This window comes from Notamacropus eugenii, chromosome 2 (assembly GCF_028372415.1).
Source record: "Notamacropus eugenii isolate mMacEug1 chromosome 2, mMacEug1.pri_v2, whole genome shotgun sequence".
NCBI classification, from domain to species: domain Eukaryota; kingdom Metazoa; phylum Chordata; class Mammalia; order Diprotodontia; family Macropodidae; genus Notamacropus; species Notamacropus eugenii.
Genome location: NC_092873.1, coordinates 171,451,025 through 171,474,379, shown reverse-complemented (window position 1 = coordinate 171,474,379; position 23,355 = coordinate 171,451,025). Strand labels below are relative to the sequence as shown.

Here is a 23,355-nt window from a genome sequence, read left to right as displayed (position 1 = left end):
CAGAAAAGTCATTTGCCATTCATAGCTTCTGAAGGTGGAATTATTTACACTAATATGTCCCTCTCACACATGTAATAAAGCCAATTAATATTTATTAAACATTTACAATGTGCTAAGTTCTGGGAATACAATTAATAAAGAGAGTCCCTGACCTTGAGCTTACAGTCTAATAGAGGGAGATATGCAAAAAGAAAACAGGAGAGGTGAGACACCAGGGTGTACTTGACATGGAGGCGTCTTGTTCCATGAAACTGAAAAATACCTGGCAGAGGCAGCAAATACAGAATGGAGTCAGTCTAAAAGTCTGGTTTCTGCCCTCTATAAAAAAAGCACTGGGAGGAGTTTGGTATTCCATTCTCTAACTCTTCCATAAGTGGGAGGAAGAACCTGAGGGTGAAAGTCAAGGCTTGAATTAAAAGAATGGTGATGAGAGTAGAGGTGATGAATTTAACTTTGGAGGGGCAACATTTTCCTCAGAGTTGAAAAAAAGAACACCAGGCAGGGTACAGAAGCAGAGCCAAGACACCATCATATTTTAGAATCTACAGAGTTTGGGCTATGTCAAAATATAGAAGATAATGGAAATATCTTACTAAAGGGATTATAGAAAAACCTTTATATCATTTTTTAAATGTTTTGAATGATCTCAAAGAGGAACAAGACTCTTGAGAAGGTGTTTGAATGATCACATCTGAATTCACGGGAGCAGTATGGTAAAATGGAAGCAAATTCTTATAAGGCAGATCTAGATTAAAATCTCACTTTTAATGCTTATTAGCAGTGTGATATATTGGTTTTCTCATTCACATAATGATAATACTGGACTAGATAACATCTGAGATCCCCTTCAGCTCTTCATCTATGACCATAAACCACAATTTTGGTGTAAAATTGCTTTTTCATAAAGCTTCCATCATTTTATACTTAAATATTTTGGGATATTTCTAGATTATTTTATCTTATAAATAAGAAATCTAATCTGTATCTCAAAAGCTCTATGTCATGGACCTCCCAAAATGAGATACATATTAAATTCTCAGTCCTTAATGTTTCTTCTTTTAATTTCTTTTCATTGAACCAATGCTAAACACCCAAACTCATTAAAATTTTAAAATTTCAGCAGACAGTAGGATGGAGCAGTTTGCTCAGATTTTAACATTAGTTCAAAGAAACATTTGTTATACATAAAATCACATCCATACTATTTACTAGTCAACAACTTTTGATAGTATAGAGCTTTGATTCCACCATTATATCAGATAAATTATTTTTATGATGCTAACCTTCTATGATTTGAAAGAAATTCTATATTGGAAGATAAGACAAGTCATTATAAACAGAATTTTTAAACCCTGTCTCTATACTCAAAAGAGGAAATGCTTTTTAAAAAGGCAGAGATATCAAAGGGTAATTACAAACATCTTGGCCAGAGACAATTACATTATGAAGGCAATTTGATTTTTGGAGAATTGCAGGATCTGAGTTAATTTGCATCCTCACTTGGAGACTTCTGGTCTTTCCTTCTGTTGACCTGAAAACTTTGTTAAGAAAAGGCAACATGGCTAAATGCATACATTTTATGATTTAATTAATTAATCAATTCCCTATTAAAGAAAACAGTAACATAATGCATTATGGAGCCAGAAATGTTCTGGCTACCCAGTGCAGAAATCTTCTGGCCTATATACATTTTGCCGTGAGAAAAGAACTCTCCTAGTTGAACAAATCATAAATTCAGTAAGACAGGACAATTAACAAAGCAATATTGGTCAGGCCTTGGGATTCCAAGCTGGGTAAACATATGTCTCGGAAATCCCACCACTAGTAAGTGGTAGGCTTCCTGCCCTAAACAGATAACTGACATAGGAAAGGGTAAACAAAGTTCAATAGAAATTACAACCTAAGATGTCTGTGTTTTCTTTACCATTAACATGCCATAACATAGTGTAGGTCTACAAATATTAAGATATGGAAAACGTCCCATTATTCAAGATAGTGTCTTAGGTTAAAGGTCTCCTTAAGGAATGTAGAGTCAGCCTTGGCTGGCTTTTGCTGACATAGGAAGAGGCACCCTCTGAGTTTGCTTCAGAGAGAACAAAGAGATTATTCCAAAATTTTATATTAAACATTATCACTTCTTTGCTCTAGGATTCTCATATCATTTCTGTTAGCTGCCTTCATACTGACATTTCTGATGCTGCTGTTTTCTAGATATCCATAGCTATGATCCATTTTTCAATGTACCTGTGAGGCATTTGTGTTACCTGTGTAGTTTATCTGCCTCTGTAGATTATCATTATCCCACTCATTAACATTGTCTCACTGCATAGAAACTACTTAAAAATCTTCATTATAGTCATAGAATGATCAGTTGAAGGAGAAGAGGCAATTAGCCTGGAGAAGAGAAGACTTAGGGAGCGCATGATAACTCTTTTCAAATATGTGAAGGGCTGCAATGTTCAAGAGAGATTAAACTTATTCTGCTTATCCAAAAAATGGCACAACTAAGAGATATAGTTGGATGCAAAAAAGAGAGCACTTAGGTTTGGATCAGAAAAATAATCTTTCTAATAATTAAAGGCATCTAATAGTGGAATAGGTCATCTTGGAAAGATGTGGGTTTCTCAAGGAATTAATGCATGTGTGACACCATCTTTCGCAAATACATACATATAGATATTATCATGACTGTCAGTTTGGGTTTACTTTATACTTTGATAGTACCTTTAATTTATATTGTCTACCAGAATAGCAAAGGGCACTGGTTTTCTGAAAAGGGAAGCTAGTAATCCTTGTTGATATGGGCAATGGAACAGATAGGCAGCAGAAACTCCTTTGAATAGAAGCATGACCAAAAATCGCATATCCTGGTGCTAGGGACTGTTCCTCAATTATGTGAAAAGAGTGAGGAAATGGGTGATAATCCTTCATGTAGCACCAGGTACTGTGCTAAGCACTGACAAATATCATCTTATTTAATCCTAACAACCTTTTGAGGTAAATACTATTATTATCTTCCATTTTACAGTTGAGGAAACTAAGGCATACTTTTTCATGATCACAGAACTAGTAAGTGTCTGAGTTCAGGCCTTTCTGATTCCACTCCAGTGCTCTAAATGTATCACCAGATGATTCAGTGCTTCAAGGAGAAGACAATAGAGAAGATAACTTATAATTGTCTTTATGGGCACACTTTTCTAATATGTGCTGATGAATCTGCTAATGAGTCATTTTTCTAAACAGATCAGTGTCTTTTTAAAAAATCTCATAGAACAATTTGACTTGTTAAATATTTTTAGTTCTTTATGATTATAACAAGGAGGTAATTGTGGAAAGTAAATGATTCAATGACAATCAAAATTACAATCTTATGATCCAGATGCAGAATTTTGGGGGACTAATGATGATTGATAGTTGCCTATGTGAAATTAGGCTGAATGAATAGTTAAAGATTGATTCATATTCCATGTGCTTCTTTTGTAAGCCAAAATATGTAATTGAAGGGGAGTCTGTTCTATTGAGAATCACTCTTGTGGTAAATGTCTCCTCTGAGAATTCATGTCCTTTCTTATTCTTGTTACCAACAAGGGCTTGGGCATCAGTGACTCCACCTTTAAAGTATTCAGGCAGGTTGAGTGGCATCTTGAATATAACCATCTGTTATATGATTTTCTGGAATCCATTTATGAAATCAATTTAGTGCTGTGCACACTATAATTTTTGAAATGTTTTCCATCTCAGGAAAATGTTAATTTTATTTTGAATATTTATGCATGAAATATTTTATGATTGTATCATTCCATTAGGGAATGTGGTGTTGCCGTCTTGCAAGTATCCATTAAAAATGAAGATGCCTATCATTTCAGTGGATTTTTTAAAATGACCAAACTCATTAACATTATTGATTTTTAATAATACGGCATCATTCAGGTTATTTATAAAATTTTGGAAATGCATAGAAAATATGCAAACAAAACATTTCCATTTTAAAATATTACTTCAAAATATTCCCTATTCTATGACCATGTATAGAAATTTAGACATCTATTACACTATTTGCAATGTGAAAAATGGTAATTGTTTGGTAAATAATAATCAGAGTGAAAGTTCCAGCAAAAGAGTGAAGTTTGTCTATGTTTCCCTCTCATCTCATAGGTTAATGCCTATCTCTCATTTCACATTCCTCCCCTGTTGGACAACCAGTGACTCATGGTACTATGATGCTAAAGCATCCTGTTTAGGTCTATTATTTTCCATGCTCAAAATAATTTATGTACCCCCCTCTTACTGCCTATCAAAAGTTACCTTTCTGTGTTCCAATCTCCCTCAACTTGTCATGTTGGTGGCTATTGAATTATTGATAGTTCAGAGTTAATTTGTTCATTTAAGCAAGCCCTTAAAAAAAATTTAGGAAGCACATACTATTTACACATTACACCAGAAGACAGGATACATAGACAGAAAAAAAAATCTCTGACCTCAAGGAGTTTACATTCAATTGGATAAGGCAACATGTGTGAATATATATATATGTGTGTGTGTGTGTGTGTGTGTGTGTGTGTGTGTGTATGTATGTGTATGTGCATGTATTTGTGTGTTTTCAAAGGTAATCTTTGGAGGTAAAGCACTAACACCTCATTGGAGAAGAGGGTCAGGCAAAGCATCATGTAGATATAAAGTGACATGAGTTAAGCTGTGAAGTAAACAATGGTTTCTAAGAGGCAGAAGTGATGAGAATATATTTCAGGCAAAAGAGATGGATTGTGCAAAGGAATGGACATTGGACATATAGTGTCACATAGAGACAGAAGGAAGTTCTAGTTTACTGTTATTTTCACATTGTAATAGGACAGAGAGAGAGAGAGAGAGAGAGAGAGAGGAATATATGAGGCTAGAGGATATTTTCTTAATTCTCCATAACAGCCATACTGTGTAGATTACTGTTATCATATAGGAGGCCCTGGAGGCAGGGGACCTTCACTTTCTGTGACACTAAGCCTTGTTCTTCCTCATCTGGAAGGATGGGAGGAGACACCTGTTCACCAAAAAAGTAACCTTCTATGGTCTTATTTTTTTCCCCTTTTTTGGGCATTTTTCCAGCCAGTTATTTGACTTCTGAACCCTTTGTCAAGAAGATAAGTCCTATTGCTCCTTCTCTCCCTTATGTTATGTTCAAGGCTGAGATTGGACTCAGCTGCTCAATTTCCCTGGGGCTTTGGGTGGGGGTGGGGCTGTCATTCAGGGCTGGAGTTTAGATTAGCTGCTCCCTGCTACCAGAGGCTTTAAGCTGAGCTGCCTGGACAATGGATCTAGGTTGCTTCCCCACCACAAGAGCTGCCTGCAGTCCTCTGCTGCTTTGCTGCCATTGCCTGGGGCTATTGCTGGATGAACCCTGTTCCCCTCTCTCCCACTTGGGAAAGCCCTCCCACACTGACCTTTGGAACTTTCTTTGTTGCTTGTGGGTTGAGGTATCTTGTACCCTCCCTGCTGAGAACTCTGCCCTGGAAGTCTGTTCAAGTCCTGTTTCTCCCAGTGCTGCATAGCCAGGGCGGGGCTCCGCCCTGCTCAGCATCCCATGAGATAGACCTTTCCTGCCAGCCTTCTAGGTTACCTTTGGCTGGAAACCTCTTTTGCTGTGTTGTTCTGTGGCTTCTACTGCTCTGGAATTTGTTGAGAGTCATTTTTTACAGGTATTTTGTGTGCTGTGGGGGAAGCGCAAGAGTATTCCACCATCTTGGTTCCGCCCCCCCCCCCCCCCCCCCAAACTCACGTCTTTTGATCAAATACATTGCTCTTTCCCATCATACCTGCTATTTCTCTAAATAGATGACTATTGTATAATTTTGACTTTAAATTCATTTCAGAAATTTTCTTTTTTCTATGATTTTCCATAACACATTTGTTCTTGTTATTTTTAATTGTGTCTGACTCTCTGTGGCTCAATTTGGAGTTTTCTTGGTAGAGATGCTGGAGTGGTTTGCCCTTTCCTTTTCTAGCTCAGTTTACAGATGAGGTGTTGAGGCAAACATGGTTAAGTGACTTGCTTAGGATCACATAGCTAAAGTGTCTAAGGCTGGATTTGAACTCATGAAGATGGGTTTCTAAGCCTTGTGCTCTATCCACTGTACCATGTAGCTGCCCTAACACATAATTTCATGTAATTCTTGGAAATTATATTTATATTCTATAGCTCAAATAAGTGTCTACAAATGTGAAATATTACCACTCTATATAGATAATAGTTTCCATCAACACTATTATCTAAATCATTTCTCGTTCAGAAGTAAAATATTTGGGGAAGCATATGAACTATTTTAAATATTTATCAATAAAAATGAAAAATTTTTTGCTACCTTTTAGGTAGCAGAAATAAAATAGAATATTGGAATAATATTAAATCAACTCAGAACTTGGAAGATTATCAGAAATCGCCTCGTCTAACCTATATGCCTTAGCGGTATTTATAGAATATCTGTTTAGAAATTTTCAGGTAGATTTGTTTTGTCTTCAAAGAAATGCTGGTTATGAAATTCCCTAGCAGTCTGACTTAGAGCAGGAAGATACAGTGGGCAAATTCATCCTTCCCTGAAACAATGGTGGGAAAAATAATAAGATTTAGAATCTTCACCTATTTTTTTCTCCATAAGAAAGCTGGAGGATAGCAGGTATTTACTAGTCACCTAGTTATTCTATTCTAAATTCTTTAAGATTAGGGAGTCTCCTCCCACATTTTTTGGGTATTTGTTTCCACAGCTCTTGACACAGGTGACTAATAAATGCTTATTAATTTGTTGTTCATTCAGCACTTTAATTTCTGCTTTCTAAGTATGCTTTCTACAATATGCCCAATAAATGGTCATCAAGACTTTGCCTGAAAACTTTGCAGCAATGCTCAGTAAAATAGATCGAAAGGATGAAACTATAAGACTCATTTCTTCCTTGTTATGGATCAGTCTTGTAGGTATGTTTCATTTGGCAATCTTGCTGTTAATTATTTCAGAAAATTTTGGTATAAATTCTAGAGCAATACACAATTCCAGTACAATGTACTGTCTTGGACAATGAAGATATTCTTACAGAATGCAAGGATACTAATGGAGAATATAAACAATCCATGTAATTATGTCTTAGAACTCATGCTAGGTGAGTTTCCCATCTTGTTCTAGCATACCTTTTGTTGATAGTATCCTTTACTCTAGAGGTGTCAAACGTGCTGCTGGCAATATGTTGGAGGGTGTTTTTAACTAGTTTAAATGTAATTGAAAAGTATTTAGGAAAATAAATTAAAAATATTATAAAACATTTATAATGTTGATTTGTGGTTTTTCTAAATCAATGTGTAGCTCACAGGCATCCTTATGTACAATTTAGTGGCCTCCATATTTATGTGTATTTGATACCACTGCTTTACACTATTTCTCCTACACAAATCCTGATGTATAAGGTTTTGTCACATATTCATGACCACAGCATACCTCTCTTGCATCAACAATTCAATACCTTAAAGATCTGAAATTTTGTTGTTGTAGAAAATCCCTCTATCAACATGAATCCAAACTCTTTTATGCCTGTCAAAATTATACAATATATATAACACTAACATACACAGGATAACCCAATTTAGGGATGTGCTTTATAGTCTAATAGACATTAACACACAAGCAATTTGGATTCCATGTTCCTCTGAATGAATCATTAGACTTACTGAGGACATATATGATTGAGAGGATTAAAACAGGTCCCAGAAATGGGAAAATCATAAATGGCAAATATTTCATATTAACAGTATGATTGGTTAGAAGAAAAGACTCTTTCTATGTAGAATAAGAATTTAAAAAGGGGTGAGCTAATTTCCTTGCATTAAAGGAATGAATGTCTTAACTTCTTCACATAATTTAAGAAAGTAAAATATGTCATATTCCCTGAGAAAAAATGAGTTTTATATATGGTAGTTTGGATAAAGAAATGACAAGGAAGAAGCAAGATTGTATTTTTATCTTTTCCTCTGTGTACAATAATTCCTTTAAATTTCTATCTAAGGAGTATTTCACAGATGGAGGGCTTACCTATCAGTCTTTATGGCATGAATCACTAAAATATAATAGTCATTCTTGAAAAAAACCCAACAACTTCTGACTGATTTGTGGCTTGCAGCTTTTGTTTCCATGTTGAGTAGATGACTAAACTTTAATTTAATATAATTCAACACAACTGATTTCAAAAAACATTTATTAAACACCTACCATATTCAGAGTGTTTTGCTGAGCAATAGGGAAAGTGAAAAGTTTGGATAAGAGAGTCCTTGTTCTTATAAAGCTTACAGCTTAGTGATGGGGGGGATTAAAACATATATAACTATATGTAACATATATAACTATAAAAACAGCATTATGGATGAGTGCATCAAAGTACAAACCTAATGTGATATGAGGTCTTGCTTCAGTGTTTGTATGTGTTGTGGGAAAGTTATTACATTAATTAATGTTTAGGTAGGGACAGTACATTTAAAGGAAAAATAATTTGATGGCCATTAAAGTGCATTTTTGTTCTTCATATCTTTGTCTATCTTAGTTTTGTGGATCCCATGTGAGATTGAGTAGAACAGTACCAGTCTGCACAATTGTAAAATTTCAGAATTGGGAGATATATCTGTAGTTTTAGTCTAACCAACAATGGAAGGGAAAAGTATGCTTTCTACAACATGCCCAATAAGAGGTCATCAAGACTTTGCCTGAAAACTTTCAGTGAAAGAAAACCCAGTACCTCCTGAAGTAGTCATTCCATTTTGGGATGGCTCTGATTGCTAGGAAGTTGCGCTTTACCATAAGTCTAAATCTGCCTTGTAGAAATTTCAACTCATTTCTCCTGGTTCCGTCCTCAGAGATATTCTGTGTCTATGCCTTTGTACAAGCTGTCTTAAGCCCTAGAATTGTTTCCCCTGCTCACGTCTGCTTCCAAGAATACATCCCTAGCTTCCTTTAAGTAAGTCTCAGTTTACTTAGCAACCCCTACATGAGGTCTGTTCTGGTCCCTTCAGTTACTAGAACCCTCTCTCCTCAAAATGCCTTGTGCTTACTTTGTATATATTTCTATTTGTACATGTAATTTTCCTCCGACACAATAAAAGTTTCCTGAGGTCAGGAATCATTTCATTTTTTCCCTTTAATTCCTTAGCACCTATTTCTGGCAAATGGCAGATATTTAGTAGATGTTTATTGAATCAATGAAGTCAATCATGTAATCAGTAACCGTTTATGAACCTCCTACTAGGTGCCTATATTGTGCCAAATGGTAGGCTACAAATACAAAAGTAAGACAGACACTACTTTTAAAAACTGTGCATTTTACAAGGGGGATACAGCAATTAAAAAAAAAAAAAGTAAATAAAGGATAGTGACCAAATAAATACACAGTAATGGGTCATTAACAACTGGGTTAAGCAGGAAATGCCTCTGAGGAGTTTGCCCTTGAGCTGAGTCCTGAAAGGATCTCCAGTTTTATGAGGTGGAGCTCAGGCAGAAGAGAAGCACAGACTTAGCATACGGCCAGGGCAAAAGCACAGAAATGGAAAACAGAGGATTTTTCAGGGAAGAACCCGTTGACCATTTTGGCTGGAGTGTAGAGGGCCAGTTAATTGCTGACTCTGCTTGCTTAGTAATAATAACAAATGAATAAGCATAGCCCATTGATTCAGAATTTTCAGTTCAACAAGTGTTTATTAATTAATTGCCTACTATGTGCCAGTATTCTGTATACAGTGACATAAACAAAATAGCACCTACTCTGAAGGAGCTTGCATTTGGAAGGGGGCAGGTTTAAGGAAGGGGAAGCAGGTAGAAAACATTTACAGAGATAAGTAAATAAGAGTCAATTTTAGGGGAGAGGGCACACTTATAACTAGGAGAATCAGAAAAGCTTCTTGAAGGAGATAGCAGAAGGCCTGTGCTGGAACAACACAGATTCTGAAAGGTAGAGGGAAGGAGGGAGTGCTTTACTAGCATGTGTGGGGGAGAAACTGTGTGAAGGAATGGTTAAGGAATTCTTTATTATGTCATATAGTCATTCCTTTTCCTACTTTAGATGGAAATTCTTTAGGTGAAGTAGTAGAATATAACAGAAAGGACACTGGGTCAGGAGTTGGAGGAACTAGGTCTAAACCCTCTCTCTGATGACTGCATAACAAAGTGATTTGGGCCAAGTCACATAATCTTTTGAAACCTCTGTTTCTCTCTCTATAAAATGATGGGGTTGGACTGGATGGCTTCTGAAGTCCCTTCCAACTCTAGATGTAGAATAAGCTAGAATCTAGAACAAACCAGCTCTAGATCTAGAATAATCCCAGAAAATTTCTTCCTTAGTTGTGCTATCTGTAGAATATATTTCTCTTACAGGTTTATAGTGAAAATTAATATTAAAAAATTTCTTTGCCAATGATAAGTTTTCTATATGACATCAACACAAGGTTGTAGAATTTTGCCTAAAAATGTAAAACAGTAAGACAGATCATTTTTTTGAACTGTGTACTCAGTTTGTAAAATATGATGAAAGCTTGACTAATAAACTACACAGTACATTTAATCTCACAAGTCACAAAATTCCAAATGAGAAAATGCACACTACATTTAACCTCACAGGCTAGAAAACTCCAAATGAGTTCCTGTACATTGGCACTGATGCGGTACAGAAATGCTTTCCTCAGTGTATGTTCAGTGTTCAATTTCACTTTTACTTTTCTGGTGAAAATACTTTGATTTCTTCTTTATTTTTTGTCTTAAAAAATTGTTCCTTTCTATGTGCAGTTACAGCTTTTGTTTCCATGTTGGATAGATGATTGATGGAGTAGGATAAAGACTGAACAGTTGGTCTGGGGAAGAGAATACTAGATTTGAAGTCAGAAGGTCTGGGTATGACAGCTGCTTTCATTATTTATTCCACACGAAGCCACAGAAAAGTCACTTCCCATTTTTAGATTTCAGGTTCCTTATCTGTAAAATGAAGAGGTTGGACTAGATGATAACTAAGTTTTCTAACTCTGAATCCAAAAATTTGAGTGAGAAAGTAATTTTAAGTAATTTTCTAACACCTGAATTTATGGAATAGTAATTCCACATATGTAATTTTATGTGGAAGTTCCACATGATTCATTGGGATTAGTGACAAGTGGTCATTATACAGATAAGGAAAAAATAAGAAAGAAAACTAGAGTTCAGAGAGGAGGGCTACAGACAGCTCCAGGGTAAGGTATTCACCTGATGAGAGGGACAGAGGAAGCATTCACCAGGTCAGTCAATTTACTGCCTCCATTCAACCATCACCTCTGAGACTCTGGTAGATATAGCTTGCTACCCTGTATTCAGAAACTCCAGAAAGAGGAGTGTCTCTAGTGCTATCTGTTTTCTTTCAGGTTCAACCTCTGCAACCATCACATAGGGTAGCAACTCTAAGAAGAAGAAATCTCCTGACCTAAATACAACCACTACCACCTTCCAAAAAGCTTCCACCTACGGCTAAGTAAGACCAAGAGCTTTATGATCAAGAACATCTCTCTCTCCCTAATACACACATACCACAGGTATTACAACTTAATTATCAAGATGATATCAGAAGAGTTTAAGTCATAAAACTGACATACCATTTCCTCTGATTTTCCAACAAACATTAATCAACCAAAGCTCACGAGGAATGAAACCTGAAAAACTGGTATTTGGATTTTTGTCTATTAATTATTCTTTTCACACTAGTTCTCAAAGATCCTTTAATCTAGGAAACATAGAATCTATTTTCTGGCCACAACTACTCTAGGAACTGTTAGTAGTTACAAAGACAAACTTTACTGAACTACAGTGCATAACAATTTTATAATAAATCAAGTAGTCTGTTTAAATGCAGAAACAAAGAAAAGAAATGAGTATTTCTCAACCTACTGGCATATTAACGATGCAGACACTATGCTTCTCATATTAGTCTCAATAGCAATAATTTTATAGAATTTAGTGAAAGCAAATATCATTTGTTAAACATTAATGAATCAACAAATGTAAAAGTCTGTAAAAATAATCTCAAATGGAATGGATTTGTAAGAGAAATACAATCCTGAAAACTACTTGTATAATTATAGCCTAAAACAAAGAAAAAAAATAACCAAGATTCCCAAAACTAGGGCCTCCAAAAAGTTAAAGTCTCAGTTGAAGAATCAGGGGTCCCTGAAAATTTGAAGGTCACATTATGATCCCAGTTGAGCTTTTACATGTGTTGAATATAGTCTGACCCACTATCCTAGAGTCAGGTGACTACATCTTTTTCTGAGCTCTAGGGGTATCCTGAGGGAGTTGTAGTTTCTCTCTTTTTTTAATGCTATTGACTTGAGTTATCATTTATGTCATTGTTAGTCTACAGTGGCTTACTAGCACAATCGTTTCATTTAAACATTTATCAATTAGCTTTTACAAAGACATATTTACCTCAACGCTGTAGCAGCAATTGCTAAAGGTATAGCGATAGCAACACTTTCCCAACAATTCAGAAGTGTACTCTTCCCTATGCCATTATAATCCCTAAGGAGAAAGGGCTTAGATTTAGTTCACATGGGTATGTCCCCATGCTTCTGTTTTAGGACCTCTCTCTCTGTCTCTCAGAATATCTATCTGTTACCTACCTATTGATTCCTTTCCCACTAAACAATCCTCTAATATCTCTAAACAAGACCAAGTCTCAACTCCCCTTTCAGAAACCCTCTCGAGTTCCCACCATCATGACTGTGACCTCGCAGGTTGTATTTTCCCTCCTAGAGTCAGCTAAAGTCTTTGAAAAAGCCATTCATATGCTTATTCAAAGTGCATGACTTTTTTCATGGAATTTTGATAAAATGTCAAAGCATGCTATCACCACCTTAGAGAGGGATGAGGAACTCAAGGTACCAAATGAGACATATTTTTGAACATGGCAAATGCAGAAAATTGCTTTGCTTGACTATTACTATTTGTTACAAAGCTATTATTTTTCTTCTTTTTCAGTTTTTTTTAAAGGTTAGGAAGGAGAGAAAATTAATGCTTGTTAATTGAAAATAAAATTTCAAAGACATAGAAAAAGGGTGAGGAAAAAGCATTTATTTAGTGCCTACTATATGCCAGGCACTGCACTAAGCACTTTATAAATATTACTTTATTTGATTCTAATTATCCTGGCTACTAATGCATTATCATCTAAAGCTACCTTCACATACGGTATTTACCAGCTCATGTAAATAATGATCCTGCCATTACAATGTAGGCTTCTTGAAGATAGAGACTTTTATTTTTTCTTTACATTTTTAGCACTTAGCACAGAGCCTGACACATACTATAATGCACTTACTTAATAAATAATTATTGATAGGCTTTTCTCTCTTTGACAGTATTCTTATTTTGTCTAACGATCCTCTGGCTAGTAGGATCTCCCATTACAATGTCCTGTTTAGATTTTTTTGTCTCCTTCAATATTGCCTTATTCATAGAATTCTCAGAATTTCACAATTACAAATGATTACAGAGGCCATCCAGTCCAATTTGTATCCAAACAAGAATTTATAACATTTTAGTGAGTTAAATTGATTATTCTTGAAATAATTAAAATAAATTGAAAGGGAAAAAACAAATTAAGATTGAAATAATGATGTGAATGAAGTACCTTCATATTGAAAATTCTTATATTCTGAGGATGCTGCTATGATGGTGATGTGAAATCCAAAACCTCTGACCCTTCTAAGCTCTCAGGGTCATCATATGACCAAAGGGATAGAGGTGAGGTAGAGACGAAAACTAGGGCTAAGGCTGAGGCAGGAGTTGAGGCTAAGTGAAGCCCAACTTGAAGAACTGGATGACTTAAATTAAAAACTTGAGGCTAGCTTAGAACATTATTTTGATATCTGAGCTTTAATTGCCTGTATGTCTGCCAAAGGTTTCTATTTGTGAACAGTGGAAAATCTGATAAATTCTTGGCTTCCTTACTGATAATTTTATCTTTCAATAGATATATGAAGTGATCACCTACTATTCTGATCCTTACCAATGAAGAATAAGTAAATGGTTGATGAAAACCTTAAGAGATGGTCCATAATGATTCCTTAGTTTCAGATAGATGAAAAAGCTTAATTTTGGGCAAGTATTTGAAATGATTCCTGCATTTTAGAAGAGCAAATTCCTGAACTAAGAGATACGATTGGTAGCATCCCTTAGACTGAGGTTCTAAAAATGGAAGCTATCTGCAGAAGATTGTAAATGTCTATAGAAATAAAACTGGTCATACAGTCACAATGTATTCCAATGAGAAAGAAAATGAAATTGAAATGTGTTTAAAGGGAAAATATTTGAATTCAGATTTGAAAAAGATATGCACACAATCTGGAAAAAATTTCGGGTAACCTAGGACAAATAGCAAAGATCTGTAAGAGTAATATAAGGAAGGATAAAGCATATTATGATTTCAAGCTTTCAATGAAGGGTGAAGCAGAGAAAAGAAGGCTCTCTTTCCCATTCCCTGTAGGGTCCTATGTTAAGGATAAGATTTGTGTTTGTCCTTCATTCTTGAAGAGAACCATAACATCAGGAAAATGATTACATGACTTGCAGTTGACTTTGATTTGAGTAAGGGAGGGCAGTGCAAGGTCACCAGCTTCACTTTCTGCTCCAGAGCCTTCTGGATCCAGTGACCTGATACTCATCAGGATCACTGGAGATGGCTCAGGATGCGATGAGAGACCCTGGCCCTTTTAGGCTAAGGCCTTTTCAGGCACTTGGAGTAAGGTAATGCCCATTCAGTGAAAAGGCCTCTTTAAGAAGTAGTCAAGGGATGGCCCCTTTAATTAGAAAGAGAAAAAAAAAATAAAGTTGAGAGGGCAAGTTCCTTAAGGTTGCTGTTCCAAAGAGAAACAGCTGCCATTGAGATTCACTCTGACCCAGGAGGATCCAATAAACAGCCATGAAGTGGAGCTTGGGCAGGGACATATTGTGGTCCAATCTATGGACTTCAGAGGGAACTGAGTTTAAGATTTTAGGAAAGAAAAAGAAAGGAAGGAAGGAAGAAAGGAAGAAAGAAAAAACAAGAGTAAAATCAAGAAAAAAGACCCCTCTTGCTTACCATGCAGGAAGAAAACAACATGGCAGATAAAGTTGCTAAATTCAACTTTTGCATCAGTTTTCTCAACTAAGGAGACCAATTATCTGTCTGGAATGTATGGAATAAAAATGGCTGACGAAGATCTGACTGAAACACTAGTCCGATAAAGAGGTGGTTAGAGAAAATTTCCCTGCTCACAATGAATTTAAGTTCCCTGGATCTGGCTAGCTACATTCCAGTGTGCTTAATGGCTTTGTTAATGTGGCTACTGGGAAAGCCATTGGTGACTCTAAAGAATCCTAAAGAAAAGGGCTAGAGTTGTCAATTGTACCAATTTCCAAAAATGTGATGGAGTGCTTTAGACACTGGAAAAAATGAATCTTCGTTATAGTCATGGAGATGAGGAAATCATAGTCTCATTGATTTTGAACTAGAAGGAATCTTAAAGGTCATGGAGTTCAACTCTCTAATTTTACCAATAAATAAACTAACCCCTAATGAGGTAAAGTTACTTGTCCATGGTCATATACCTAATAAGTGTCTAAAACAATATTCAAACCTGTCTTTCTGACTCTAAGTCCAATACTGTATTCACTACACCACAGGACCACATTATGTGAAACAGAAAGCGGAAACAAAGTCAGGAATACAAGAAATCAAAAACAAATTGGTAAGACAAGGTCAAGAACACCAGATAGGAGAATCAGCAGTAAGGTTAAGAGAATAGGTAGCATCACAATTCATACTCAGATTAGAACAGGTTGAGAAAAATAAAATAAAAGCAGAAAACCAACAGGAAGGTGTGTCTAAATTTTTAATGCATCACTATCCCTCCTTTTCTAGAAGACCTTGTTTAATCAGTTAAATCTTCTTTTCAATTCTTGTTTTCTGCAGAATTTTGGAGCTTTGATTATGCTGGATTATCTACTTTATCCAACCTGTTCTCTTTCATTTGCATTAAATGTGTTGATGGACCATGAAGGAGGAGCACTCTTCATCATGTCCCGATTTTCAAAAAGAGGGAGAAGATGGATTGTCCAAACTAAAGGCCAATGAGCCTAGCAAATGACTGGTACAATTCTTGAATCTTTTATTAGGGATGTTTTGTGAGCATTTAGATATAGAAGTAATGAGCACCATGAGCCAGTATTAATTTCATTAAGAATAAGATATGCCCGGCTAAATTCATTTTTTATTTTGATGGGTTCACCAGAAAAGTAGGGTAAAAGAATACAAAAGACATAGAATATTTGGATTTGGCAAATATTTGAAAAGTCCGCCATATAATCCTCATGGTCATAAAAACAAAAAGAGGAAATTATGGGGAAGTCTATTAATTAATGAATGACTGATAAGTTGTAATATGAATTTAATGAAGTATTACTGCATTGTAAGAAATGATAAAATAGATGACTTCAAGATATGGAAAATATATGAACTGATACTCTACTACCAATATTATAAAAATGAACAATTTTGAGGACTTTTATAAAGTGGTAAGGAATGAAATAATAGGAACCAGAAAAATTTATACAATGTATAAATGTAAAAAGTAAACAGCTCTGAAAGCTGTAAGAATTGCAAGCAATTCAATGATCCTTCATGCTTCCAGAAGACCAGTGATGAAACATCCTATTTATGACAGAGAAGAGATGATTTTAAGGCAGACCTGCACAACTTGGCAGTAGGTAAGGGCCAAAATTAAAATAGACTGAACTTTTTTGGGCTGCAGATAGGTTTTTTAGCAGCTCACTTTCCAAGTAAAGGTATAATTAATGATTAAGCTATTTTGCAGATAAGCCATTTTAAAAAGGGAAATTTTGATTAGTACTAATTAATTATACTTATTAGAATTTTTATCCTGAAATATCATTAATGTTAAAAAAAATTACTTTTCTAAGTGGTACAAGTTTTCTACTTTCTTTTACATCCTTTAAATTTTTTGCAGGTCACCTGAAATCCCATGGCAGGCTCAAGTGCCCTGTGGGTCATATGATTTGCATGCCTGATTTAAGGTGAAAAATGAGAAACACAGACTCACACACAATATGTATATGCATACATCCATTGAGGGCATTTGTTTTGCTTGATCATGCATATTTGTTATATGAGGTTTTGAGGAATACAAAATTATCATGGGTTAAAAATGATGTATGATAGCCCAAAAAATTAATGTCAACTAAGGCTGCCTAAATGTAAGCTTAGTATCCAGAATGAATACAATACTACAACACTTTGTCTAGTCAGTTCACAACTGAAATATTATTCCCTGTTCTGGGTTCTGTGTTTTAGATTGGATATTGATGATTTGGAGCTTTCTAGAGGAGGTGTACCCAGGAGAGTAAGGGAACTAAAATAATTTGAAACAACTGGAGTTGTTTAGTCTGGAAAAGAGAAGTCTGAACTGGCTTCAGATATCTGAGTGATTATCATGTTGAAATGAATTAGAGTTTTTCTCCTTGACTACTAATATGAGAACTAGTACAAATACATGAAATCTATAAGGGAGTATACTTTTGATTCCATGTAAAGAGAAAGAAACACTTTAATAACAACAAAGGCTATCCTTGCATAGAAAGTGTTGTTTCTCTGGTTTTTTTCTTCAAGTCCCAGCTAAAATCCTGCCTTCTATAGGGAATCTTTCCCAATCCCACTTAATGTTAGTGCCTTCCCTCTATTGATTATTTCCTGTTTAGTCTGTATACAGCTTGCTTATTAACAATTCTTTGCATGCTATCTCTCTAACTAGATTGTGAGCTCTTCAAGTGATAAGACTATCTTTAATCTTTTGTTATATCTCCAGTATTTAGCACAGTGTTGATTGGTTGTTGTCCATCTTAAAAGAGGATCAAAATGATATCACTATGTCAGGGTCAAGATACAGTGTGCCCAACTGTGCCTGATCAGATCAGTACAGTCTTGGAAGGCTGTACCACAAGTTGGGCACAAATAGTCCATATGAATGTTTGGAGTGAAGATGTCTCTACATTTATCCATCATTTTTTTTTTCTAGCTACTGTAATTCTTTTTCCTTGGGAGTTAGCTCTGGCAATGCATGATCAACCTCATTATCTATGTGTACATCCCTGGAAAGTGTATTGCCAAGTAAGTTAACATATCCACAGCATTCAGAATTTTTCCATTTCATGTAAACAATGGCTCTACAACATGGGATGATGTGGTGCAAGCTGATGGATAACCTCTATTTTTTGGGGGTGCTAATTGTTAGACAAAATTACCCCAAGCAGCAGAAAATCATACTTTGTTGCATCTCAGCTTCAGGATGTCTTGAGTGAATAATTACCTGTAAACAAAAAAGTCATGCACCAAATCTCTACTTTAGGCTTAACTTGTAGCCTTTTCAAGTGAAATAATTTGCCATGAGTGTGATAACTGACAGTGCCATTTTCATCCTCCTTGAAGGTGCCTGGAAACATCACTGAATATATCATGCTAAAAACTTGAGGGCCAATACATAGTCCTGCTTCAATCCATTGGCACCCGGGAAAGCTCAAGAGCATTGTTCACTCTCCAGAACCTCTGCAAGTATTCCATCATGAAACTAAGGTACAATACTGATGTATGTCTCTGGGCAATCAAATTTTGCCATGATCTTCCACAAGTCCACATGACTGATAACACCAAAGATCTTGGTTAGATTGATGAACAATATGTACAGATCTCTGTTCTGCTCTTAGCATTTCTCCTGGAGTTGTCAGGTAGAAAACATCACATTTGACCATTTCTTAACCCTTTCTGAAGTCATATTGGTGTGGGTAGATGACCATCTTTTAGGTGAAGGATCAGTCTATTATGAAGGATTATGGCAAGTCTCTTGCTGGCAATGAGAGAGGGGATGGAAGAGAGGGAGAGAGAGAAAGAGAAGGAGAGAGAGAAAAAGAAAGAGAGAGAAAGAGAGAGACCATCCCCTCACTGTGATTGTCATAGGACAACCTATTTCCTTTTCAGTTATAGAAATGTTATAGAGATGGACACTGGAACATCCTTGAACTCCTGGGAATAACCTCTTGCCATATAACCCATAAGACTTCACTAAGCTTTTGCATAAGTAGTGAACCCCTTGCCTTGTAAATCTCAGCTGAAACAGAAACAGTACCACATGCTTTGCCCTAGGAAAGGAGCTTTATACCATTAAAAAAAATTCTTTTTCAGGTGGATGTTTGACTAGAGAGGGGTTTACTTCAACCTGAGGTAAATGATCAATGACTTCTGCACTGTCTGTTGAGGACATTATGGATGTGTTCAGTCTCTCTGCACTGCACAGTCTGTTGAGGACATTATGGATGTGTTCAGTCTCTCCAGGATCATGTCTTTATCGCTAGTCAATGTGACTACATCAGTACTGCAGAGTTTATATGGGTCTTTAACCCATAAAGAGCCTTCAAGGCATCATAAATGGAATGTTTGGAATATAAAACTGAATTTCACCTTGCTGAGCCAAGAATTCTGCACTTCTCTAAGCTTTGTTTGCACTTTACTTTTGATGGAGTTAAATGCTATCTTCTTAGAGATGGATGAACCATCCTGTTGGTAAACCCTTCAGAGTTCTTGTTTTTCATTTAGCAACCTTTGAATTTCCCTATCATTTTTTGTCAAACCAGTCTTGATTTTTGTGATTATTCTGACCCAGATGAACAAATACGTTGCTATACATCAAATCTCTGAAAGCTACTCCCTCCTTTCCTACTCCACTGTTGCCAATTGTGTGTTGGCTCAGCTTTCCCTCCAAGTTAACGACAAACTACTCATGCTCAGAGGAACACTCTCATCTTTTGACAACACTTTAATCTTCTGTTAGTCAGTTAGTAGCCTTTGGGCCACACCTTTTGTTGAATGAGAACTTTTGGCTTGGTTAAGATAAATCTAAGGTCAGTCCAAAACTCTGTGCCACATGTTGTCTTCATCACTCTCAGATCCTGTTTGTCTCTTCTCCTTACAATGGCTTACCCTATTAAGTGGCAATGTTTGCTCTGAGGGTGTGTCCATGAAATTTTATTGCATTTAGCTAAACAGAAGACAGTGTGGGTATTGAGAAGGTTATGAGATACATGAGTATTTCATAAAAAGTGAGTATATGTTTCTTATTCCACTCTTTCCAAGGACTCCGTGCCAAACCTGATAATCTGTGCTGACTCTGGCATAAAATCACCCAGAATTACAAGTTCATCTTCTTTTGACACATTAATGATGAGGGTCTTCAGGTTTTGATAAAATTGTTGTTTTGCCTCATCAGTGTTCATGGTGGGAACATACACACTGATGATTGTGGCATGGTTTTTTCATGACAATTGTATTGTCATGACCCTGTCATTCATTTCTTTTGGGAGGCATTAAAGCGTCTTGACTAAATTAGTTTTGATCATGAAACCAATTCCAGCTTCACAACACTCCTGATCACTGAGGCCATTCCAGAAAAATGTGTGTCCACCTTTGACTTTGGTAAGCTGGCATTAACGTGTGACCCTTGTCTCCTTGTGACTCAGGGCTACTATTTGAATGTGATACCTGTTAAGTTCTGTTCCAACAGGAGCTTTTCATCTTTTAGGTTTCCTGGATTTCTTGTAGTCTATGAGTATTTATACATTCCATGAACCAATGCCAAGTGGAATCATTTTCACAAGTGTTTTTGTACATGTTTTTAAATTAGTACCACAGGGTGAGACTACTTGCTGTGACAAGCAGTCCAGCATTAGATTAGGTGAAGCAGACAATTTTTAGGACACCCTTTCTAGCCTTTTCCTCACATGAGGAGGTGAGCAGTTTGGTCCTTTAAAAAAAGGCTGCTCAGACATCCATGGGGCTGGCAAATCCCACTGTTGCTTCAGTCCTGTAATAAGAAGATTCTATGGCCTGACCCACCTTTGTGTAGGCTCGTGACTACATCACTTGCCCATTGCTACAGTGCTTTGATAAGGTAGGTAAAAATGATAAAATTATATAGGTGATGTCTTTTGACATGCATTAATTTGATTTAAGTAAGTCAGAGTTGTGTGAACTTATTGGCCTTACTCTCTCTTCCAGAGTCATTGAAGTCCAATGGCAGGACAAAAGTGAGATGACTGATGATGGCTCGGATGCAGTGGATACATTGGTGTCTTTAATGTCTAACCGAGGTCTAAGGGATCTACATGGCCTGCTTCAGCCACTTTCATGGCAATTGGAACAAATTTTTCTTATTTGCCTATTCTGCAAAGGGAAGTCTTCATGTGTTTAATGCAGATACCCCACCCCCCAACTCACCAATAGGTTTGAAACCTCTTGGTTACCCTCAACTTAGATCTGTCCACTAAAATTACCAGGATGTGACTGCTGTGCATGCTACAATTTCTTGAAGCTGAAGGTGAGAATTGGTTGAATTAGGTGGACACCAAAGGTTGAAATAGCCCTGCAAAGTTTTCAGCGGCCCTCATCCTAGAGATACTAGTCTTCCCTGAATACTCATATATCCCTAGCACAGTGTAAGAACATAGTAGATACTTAATAAATGTTTAGTGACTGACTGGGGATGGTAAATTTCGCATTATTGGAGGTTTTCAAGAATACTATTTGTAGATGTTAAGATTATAGATACAATTTACATTTTGGTTTGGTATTACACTATGTTTTTTTCTGAATATATTCCATATAATTAGTTTCCGTCCTAAAGCACAGTCCCAGAACAGAGAAGAATGTTCTAGATGAGATTGATTGAAACAGAATAAAACAGGACAACACCATCTCTCATTTTGGACCCTAAGCATTCATTTTAGAACTCAATTTATCATTAGCTTTTTTTTTGGATGTAACATGACATTGAAACCCTTTCAATTCCTTCTCTGGTTCAGTCTAGTGTCATCTCACGATTCCATCTATGTGTTCATGGAGAAATGCCCTAGTGTCTTTCTAACCATGGTAGTTTATATTCTGGAAGGGGGCAGAGGTCTTCTCAATTGAACTTGTCTTAAAATTATTCAAAGGTACATTTTATGATACTTGTTTCAGGTAGCTATATTGGTAGTATTTGGCTCTGATTTTGTAGTATTATTCTAGAGAAATTGTGTTGTATACTATTATAATTATATTATAGTTCATGTTGATTTATAGGCCACACAAAGCATGTACTTGAATTGGTAAAAAAAAGGGAAGGTGAAAACTATGGGCAGATCTAGACTAGTGCTGCTTCTGAATTGCATAGTTAGATTTATTCTGTTTTTCTATACCTAAAGATGCCTAACATTAAGCCTCAGGCTTCTATAAAGGTATGGTGACCTCTATTAAATAAAGACAGTGGACATGGCCAGAGTACATGCTACCATAGGGATTAGATCTCATATATACAGACGTGACATGGGATCTTATGTCATTGCTTGATAGTCATCTAGTAATCTGTTGAAAAGGAACACTTAAGTAAATTTTCAGCTCAACTAATTTCTACACTATAGTCCAAATTCCGTTATTTATTCTACACACTTTGGTTGTAATGAAGTGTAAAAAAGCAGAATATGTTGTAGCATTCTTCCATTTCCCTAGTCCTTGTTGTTCAGGCCATAGGAAACATGAGGCTATATTTTAATATTATTATCAACAACATTCTTCCAGGAGATCTCCCTCTTCTACAGGATTGTCACATTTTTTTAGTGGATTCCCCTTATTAAGGAAGCATCGTATGAATGATTTAGGGTAAAATCTCTAAACCTGACAGCTGATACATATTTTTTTCTTAGACCTCAGGACATGATAGACATGAGTCAAGAATATCTACTTCAGTCTTTCTGACAAAGAGCCTTAAATGCTTATGAAATTTAGTGTATAGTCAGTTCTTCTTTTTGAATAAATTGGCAGCTCTAGATGTAATAGCAACATACCACCCAAAAGTGAAGAAAATTAGAAGACAAGTCACAGCAGAATCAATCATTTTTGATAACCAGGGTTAAGACTTGTTATGAAAAAAAGACAAAATTTATGTTAAGTCAAATTGGGCATTGATTAATAAAATTCTGTGCAAATAAAAATGAAGTTAAATTATTTTTAAAAGAAATAATTTGAAAATTGTATTGTGAGTCTTAATTTTTGGAGATAATTAGACATTCTTCACAGCTTAATAGATTCTGATACTCACATGTGCAGAAAAAAAACTGTATTTGCTACTTTATGCTGATACTGACTTCCAATCTCATAAAATATTTTTCTTAAGTTATACCTCTACCTATGGTTGTATATCCATGCCAAAATTGACAAAGGATCATATAGTCATAACTTAAA

At 35.9% G+C, this 23,355-nt stretch overlaps 2 long non-coding RNA genes across 2 annotated transcripts in view; both read left to right on the top strand.

Annotated features, from left to right (window-relative positions):
* LOC140526551 (uncharacterized) overlaps positions 1-16,890 on the top strand; it is a 103,630-nt gene extending 86,740 nt beyond the window's left edge. Inside the window, exons 2-3 of the long non-coding RNA XR_011974424.1 lie at positions 15,988-16,165; positions 16,706-16,890. This is a non-coding gene — a long non-coding RNA (uncharacterized lncRNA). The remainder of the gene's footprint in view (positions 1-15,987; positions 16,166-16,705) is intronic.
* A 1,429-nt stretch (positions 16,891-18,319) lies between these two features.
* Positions 18,320-21,612, top strand: LOC140526552 (uncharacterized). Its single transcript, XR_011974425.1, has 2 exons — positions 18,320-18,660; positions 21,136-21,612. It is a non-coding gene; the product is annotated as an uncharacterized lncRNA (long non-coding RNA).
* The last annotated feature ends 1,743 nt before the right edge of the window (positions 21,613-23,355 follow it).